At 39.2% G+C, this 7,569-nt stretch overlaps 1 long non-coding RNA gene across 1 annotated transcript; it reads right to left on the bottom strand.

Moving 5' to 3' along the window:
• Positions 1-863: 863 nt before the first annotated feature.
• LOC139133510 (uncharacterized) lies at positions 864-7,569 on the bottom strand. Its single transcript, XR_011552608.1, has 5 exons — positions 7,414-7,569; positions 5,643-6,464; positions 4,730-4,783; positions 2,833-2,937; positions 864-2,427 (listed from the first exon to the last, which is right to left on the bottom strand). It is a non-coding gene; the product is annotated as an uncharacterized lncRNA (long non-coding RNA).

Here is a 7,569-nt window from a genome sequence, read left to right on the forward strand (position 1 = left end):
AGTGTCACGGTGTCAAACGTAAAAATTGCCGGTCTCTGTAGCAGGATCTATGTTATTTGAAGACATAAATTAGACAATTTTTTGATGGAGCAGTTGAATAAAAAGTGGCTGTGTTATGTATCTACTCCTTAAAGTTGAAGATCATCAGAGTAAACTTAAATGATACCAATTTTCGTTAGTATCTCTTTCACATAAAAAGCAGAGTGACTCTGGCAATTCTATCGCTTCTATACTACTGTTTCTATCGCTTTCTGTTCTGAAATAATGAGAGACGCACTTTAATGACCCGAAATGTCGCATTTATGCTTTGATTTTAACAATGGAAAGTGTCTGGTACAAGTAATGACTTCAAATCTCGACGACACGAAAGGTAATGGAGTGTATAAAATTTATCTAACAAAATATAATACCCGGTATATCTTTAAAGAGTTTCGGCGAGGGAATTCGCAAAAAGCACACTATCTCATATTTCAAAGAGTTTCGACAAGGGAATTCGCAAAAAGCACACTATCTCATATTCTTGAGTTCCCAATACAACTTTGAAATTATAAACGAAAGCTATTTGAATCGACGTAAGATTTTTTTAAATATCTCAACTAACCTAGAAGTATTTACTAATAACATCCTTTGTATCCACTGTATGGCATGTTAACAAGTTCGATAAAGTACGCTTTGCTGTGTACATATATAGACTGAATCTTAGCTATTCTCCGAGAACGAAAACATTCTGCCGAAGCATTACAAAATACGAAAGCATATGATAATGATGATGATGATGAGTTGATAATGATGATGATGATGACGATGATTATTATTTTTTTTTTTATTTATTATTTATTTATTTATTTATTTATTATTTATTTAATTATTTCAAGAGGGTACTGTTAGTCTGAGTAACAAAAAATATTGTAATTTACATTAGAGCCCTAATAAAGAACATTATACAAACAAAGAACATACTAATGTACAACCAAATTGTTGATCATGCCTTTGACAATCATATTTTGAGTAACCTCACACTTTGGAAGAATATTTCGGTAACAGCAAGGCACCAAATATAAAAAATACATCCTAGCATAATCCATCCTGATGGAGAGATTGTTATCGTATGAAAAGTACAGTTATTTTTACCAGCCATATCACTCTACCAAATGTCTTAGCCAGTTGCGCCTGCAACGGGTTTCATAGAAACTAACAAGTGCAATCTTCAGGAAAAATGACGCCTAGATGTTCATAATATGATACATAAATCATAATATGATTGCCATTGGAAGGTAGCTATCACCTTAGAAACAAATTTGAAACATTTGCCTTTCTTAGATTCACCGACGTTGCAATGAATATACAGGCAGTTAAGTATGTGCTGTAAAAGAATTACACTAAATTACTCTATAGCATCGTCCGCGACTTATACAAGTATAATTTGAACTAGATCGGGAGAAAGTTGTACCCAAAAGTTGTACTCCACGGTGATCACTGGTTTGTAAATAAATCTCGGAGTTTGCTGTAGTCAAGGTTACAGTGACCCCTTCACGCACAGCTATTCACGAGAAAATCTCGCAGCATGTCACGTGATCTCTGTTTCTTGTTGTGGAGGTGTTGGCACAACTCCTTCTTCCCTCAGAACTTGTACAATTTCTTTGTGGTTGTATTCTTTTGCGGTGTCCAAGGGGTTGCGATTTCTTACATCGATTGTATTGGGTTCAGCCTTGTTCTCTAACAGGAGTTTGACAGTAGACACACTCCGTAGAATACAGCCATGTGCAGGGCAGTCCATCCATTTCGATTTTTTTGGTCGATACAATTTTTGAGAGTTGTCCCGAGTAAGAACGTCACCACATCATTCTGCCCCAACGTGCTGCCCTGTGTAGCAACGTATCGCCCCAGTCATTCCGCTTTTGAACGTCAGCTCCATACTCAATAAGCTTCTTGACTGCTTCAAGTTTACCGCCAACGCATGCTGCATACAGTGGAGTGTTCTGATACGCGCCTGGTACATCCACCTTTCTGATCTTCGAACAGAAAGCATCAATGGATCGCAAATCCCCTATTCTGGCGGCAACATGCAACTGACACAAACCCTTTGCAAATCTATTGTGTATAGTGATCATGTTTGCTGTTGCCTTATGCTGTAAACCATAAGCGATTTGAACTGCCGTCATGCCACAAAACTGCTGTGCCTGTGGACCAACTTTCATTATGTATAGTTCCCCGTAGTCGCAAAAAGCATATAAAGGCGCAACTAACTTATATTGGTCGTATAGCGCAACAAGGTGCAGCAGGGTTAGACCATCTATGATATCCAAGCCATCTTGTGTCTTTAAGAGCTCAGACATGGTGAACAGATCATCATTTCTTATGGCATCAACAAGGCCTTTGTTCTTTGTAACCTGTTGTTTTCCTGGCGTCCTGCTCGGGGTGCAACTTCTGCAAAGATAAAAAAAAGATCGTCTCTCCTATTTCTAGCTTGAAATGACAGACATGGAGAAAGATAACAGGAAAAGATAACATAATTACTTTTGACAAATTTTGTAAAGTTTGCCGTTAACAAGCATAGACAGGTTGTAGGTTAATGGCAGATGACAGTTTGGATAAGAAGCAAGTTGTGATTGCAAGACACCATTCAGTTAATATTATGTCACAACAAACAACATAAAAATATATGCTAGCACAATGTCCATATTCGATTTTATAAAATGGAAAACATTTCCCTAAAAGCGTTCGATGAGTTTCCGCAAACAATGTCGCGCATTCAATTTCAAAACTCAAGACCAGCTCTGCAGTAAAACAATAAGGCAACCCATTGTCTTAAATAAGTGAAGAACGATTTACCCTTATCTGCCACACGTGCTGAATTTTGTGCTTCTATTTGTCCTTTGATCATTGTATTGTAGTCCCCGATCTGAAGGTGTAAATCCCCATGTACATTGATGAATCCTGAAATTCAAAATCCCAGTCATTACTTCGCACTGCAAATTTGTTCTCTCTATGGGTGAACGCGTACACTTGATAATCTTGATGTTATTGAGAAACATTCGTAGGACCTTCTTCTTCAGCGTTAATTGTCCCCGAGGCTATCTTCCGCCCGGTGTAAAGCGTTGTATTCATTGCTTCGCTTCGATATAGTTTGTGTGAGATGTATGATAGCGTGTGTGCTAGCGTGAGTGCTTCACGAACTCTACGGCGAGTGGAGAGGGCGCAGTCAGAATTGTAACATCCTTAGCTCGGTTATTGAACCAATCTTTTTTGAGATTGGGGATTTAGTCGAGCGGTTTGTCTGTTGTCCTCTGCGCTAGGTGATTGGGTGCCGTGCGTTGTGGGTTCAAGTCCCGGTTGATACCATCGTACTACAATGACATTTATTTGAGTCAAATGCTCAATTACCAATCTTTACGTTATGATTATTGATTATTTAGCTTATAATTTATTTGTTGTGCTCTCAGATTTTGGTTTTTGTGCCTTTGATCTTTCTGCAATTCATGTATTGATAATCTCGTAGATTCAGCCACGGTCGACTCAGTGTTAACGGCCGACTGAGGTAGAACGAGGGACAGGAAGCTCAGGACTTGTTTACCAAAATTAATTAATGGTGCCGCACTCTCTGTTCTGTCCCGACGAAGATTGTTAGTATTCACACTCGTACGTACTCGAGGGTTTGATAAATATTAGGTTTCCCTTCCATCTACGGTTTTATGTGGTCCTGGCGGCCAGCCCATCCTAGTGGCAACTTGAAAGAACTGGCTCAGCGCACGCTTCTCGGTAAGGCTGCATTCACTAATACTCGGGGCCGGAGATTTGGATGTGGGGGCTTGAAAGTTCTGGGAGTAGTATAGAGGGGGCTTTGAAAAATATTTTTGTCTATAGACAAAAATATTTTATTTTCAGTTCCCGCAGTTTGGCTGGTAGCTGTATTTAAAATAATGATCTCGACGGCTCTTATATTAATGGTAATTAAACAAATTTGGAGAATCTAAAATAGTATGGATTTCACAGAATTTGCATAAAAAAATAACAAAATGCACCTGATTACATGGGGCAGAAGCTGCAACTGTTGATACATTTTTTTCAATATTTCCATTCAATGTATCAACTACAGTTCCATGCTATCTAACAACTGCATACTGAAACGCATGTCAATATTCTACTGTCAATAAAGCCTGTATATGTGTATACTATTGATAATGATTTGAATATTTGGCCTATGATTGGGGGGATTTTTGATCATAGAGGGTGGGATTTCAATTTTTCAGGGTATGGAGAGATTTCGATCGCGATTCCGCCAGCCTCCTCTCCGTCAAGTATTTGAGAATGCAGCCTAAGCGAGTCGCTAGTCATGCCACTGCATGTCAGCCGACCGTGGGTTCAGCCTTTAAACGATCTCAAGGGACTATTTATATGATGGCACGCACTTAGTATAGACTTATGTTGCTTTGAGAAAATTCAAACTGGTTAGCTCCTTATATGGCAATGGTTGATATGAGGGCCTTGACGCTTGACAAAATGCCCCTCGGCTCTAACGCTAAAAGCCGTTCGAGGGGCCTTGGACCCTGGTTTTGTACTTAAAGTTATTATAAATGATAATGAACGAGAAATCATAAAGAAATAATTTGACATTGATGAACAACTGAAATAACAAAAAATATTAAATCACAAAATCATAAAGATTTTAACATTTAGAAATTCTCCTGCAATCATATACATGATAGTTAATTACTGCCTGTATACTCACTCTCAAAGTTCTCTTTTAAAATTCCGTCAGTTATCTTCACAATCGTTTTATTGTCTGTGAAAGCAACAATTGCATGAGATTTTTTATAAAGTGTTGACAAACGTATATTTGGCCAATGTACTTTAAAACTTCGCATACTGTACTGTAAATCATCAAAGTAACCTTAAGCCTGACCTGACAACTCCCTGCTGAAAGGGACAAGGTCGCTCATTTGTTGGCCTTGCTAAGAACAACATATTCAATCCACAGGACAACATATTGAATGCCCAGGACAACATATTGAATGCCAGGACAATACATTGAATGCCAAGGACAATATATTGAATGCCCAGGACAACATAGTAAATGCCCAGCACAACTATTGAATGCCCAGGACAACATATTGAATGCCTAGCACAATATGGTTAATGCCTAGGACAACATGATATTAGACCACTTAAGTCAGTCATGGCTTTCCATACCTTATCTTCCATAGTGGCGATGTTTATGAAAGCAAGTCGGAATAGGAAAAATTCATATTTTCAAAAGTTGACAAATGAAAATTTCTTTGCATTTATCAATTTTTTGATATTTTTGCAGTTATGTGCCTTTGTCATTTTGTACGCTGATTGACTTTATGCAAGTGTTCATGTTTTCTTGATATCGCAAAAACGTCAAAAAAAGAGTGATTTTGTCCCTTATTGCAGAAACCGATTGTGGAATAAACTTCCTCTTGAATTTAGACAGAAGCGCCCTCAGCCATACACTAGCTTCAGAAGCAATCGTAAAACTCACTTATTCACTGAAGCGTTTGCTTCATAACTGTTCAGCACTTCTGGAATATGGATACATAGAATACCGGCGCTTTAAAATTATTTGATTGGTCGATTCATTGTATACAGATGTAACTCTTATATAACCGAAGCGTACTTACATACGGGTCTGACTCAGACTGCAACTTCTCAGACTGATATAAGTTCTTGAGGTACTATCTGACAACAACTGCAAAACGTCCATACTTGGCTTCTGCCGCGGCCCACAGACTCTTTACGGCTGTTTGCAGCAGTATTAGGGATTGGTACGTCAACATAACGCCAATTGGCTTTACTTCTGACGGAGTCTGTTTCGGTAAGAAGTCTACCTGTGCTGTCGTCAGAATTATTATTATCATCGTCACTGCTCCCTGCAGGTTCGGAAGGACTGCGTAAACCACACTGCATTTTAGATTCAGAAGTTCTCAACAGTACTGCTTCATTCTCTTTCGCAGGACTACTGGACTCCGTCAATGTGACATCTGCAGCATCATTTCTCTCAGTTTTTCGTGTGTGATTGTCATGAACAGTGTCTACTGACATTTGACCCGGTTTAACGTCATCGATGTCGTCTGACGTATGGCTCGGTGCTTCAGATAACTTTGTTCCCGATTCCGGACAGTCTGTCACCGACATGGATGAATTTGCATCGATTTCAGCTTTGTAGCGAACCAACATTTCGGTCATGTGACAGGCACAGCAACAACGGCCATTTATCAAGTCATCTGCAGATATATTTGTTTGCACGCCCCTGTCTGTAGAGGTTGGGCTGGGAGCGTGAATGTTTGCTGGTGAACATCTGTTTGAACATTTTTGTCTTCAAATACCTTGATCATAATTGACACGTCCGTTACCCTTGTACCGCTGCTTTTGATCACGATGCTGCTTATGCAAGTAGGACAATAACTACTTCTTGTACTCCTTGATAATAGTAAAAGCATTGGCTGTAAAAAATGAGGAAAAGTCACCGTATTGGAAATAAACCTCTTTCTTGCTAGATTCATATGTCACTTATCACCGCATTTAGTTCTTCACCCCTGTGGTGCTAACTATGCCACATATAAAAGTTTTAAAACGATTTGCCATAAAAGACCCTTAAGACTTCAATAGACATGACTTTTTTATGAGTTGGTTGTGCTTAATAGACATGACTTTTATGAGTTTGATTTGCTTTTGCTAACTTGACCTGACAGTAATGTGTGTTTCGCTGTAGTGAGTTTTGAATACAAGATTTACTTGGATAGGAACCAATGAGCCTAAAAGCATCCAGGTCCGTCACTCAGTGTATGAAAATCTTCCAAAATCTCGACTAGCAGAGTTGCCCTATGACTTTACAGAAATAGTCTAAAATCACTGACCCGCGGAAAGAACCCAAATTGCCTTTGGCACATTATGAAGACAAGAACATTTGAATTCTTGTCAGACAAAAGACAGCAGCTATTTTTATTTGCCATGATTTCTTTGGCTAAACAAAACTAACGCTAAACGTATTGCAGGAGATATGAATTAACCAACCATTTGATGGTGTCACCCACCTCGTCCACACCACTATGACTATGTTTACAACATAAGCTTTACAAGTTACACAAAGCGCTTAAGTAAAACGTACAATGCATTCACATTACGTTGGCCAGGTTCGTTCTAAATTTGCCCTGAAGGACATGCTAGTCAATCTAGCATAGGTTTGCCAAGGCTTCTTTCAGTACCATGGTTGCTATGACTGTGGACTTGGAGCTACTGTGGACATACTGTAAACCCTGGAGCGACACCGCTGTAGGGTCTATGGACATACCTGGAAATATGGACGGGAGTTTTGAGTGAGTGCTTGCAATATATAGATATTTGTTGACCTTCAGTACTGTGGAAACGACTGCATTGTAGTGCAGGACTTACCGATATACTAAATGTCTTGTCCGTTAAAATAGTGAAGTTTGGAGCAAGTAACGACCCACGGTGATATACGTCAACGCCTGCTGTCCAGTGTCGACTAACGCCAACCGGAATTTACTTCAAGACGAAAGGCGTCGCCCCTATCGTATACGTATTGAA

The sequence above is a fragment of the Ptychodera flava genome, chromosome 5, assembly GCF_041260155.1.
Source record: "Ptychodera flava strain L36383 chromosome 5, AS_Pfla_20210202, whole genome shotgun sequence".
NCBI classification, from domain to species: domain Eukaryota; kingdom Metazoa; phylum Hemichordata; class Enteropneusta; family Ptychoderidae; genus Ptychodera; species Ptychodera flava.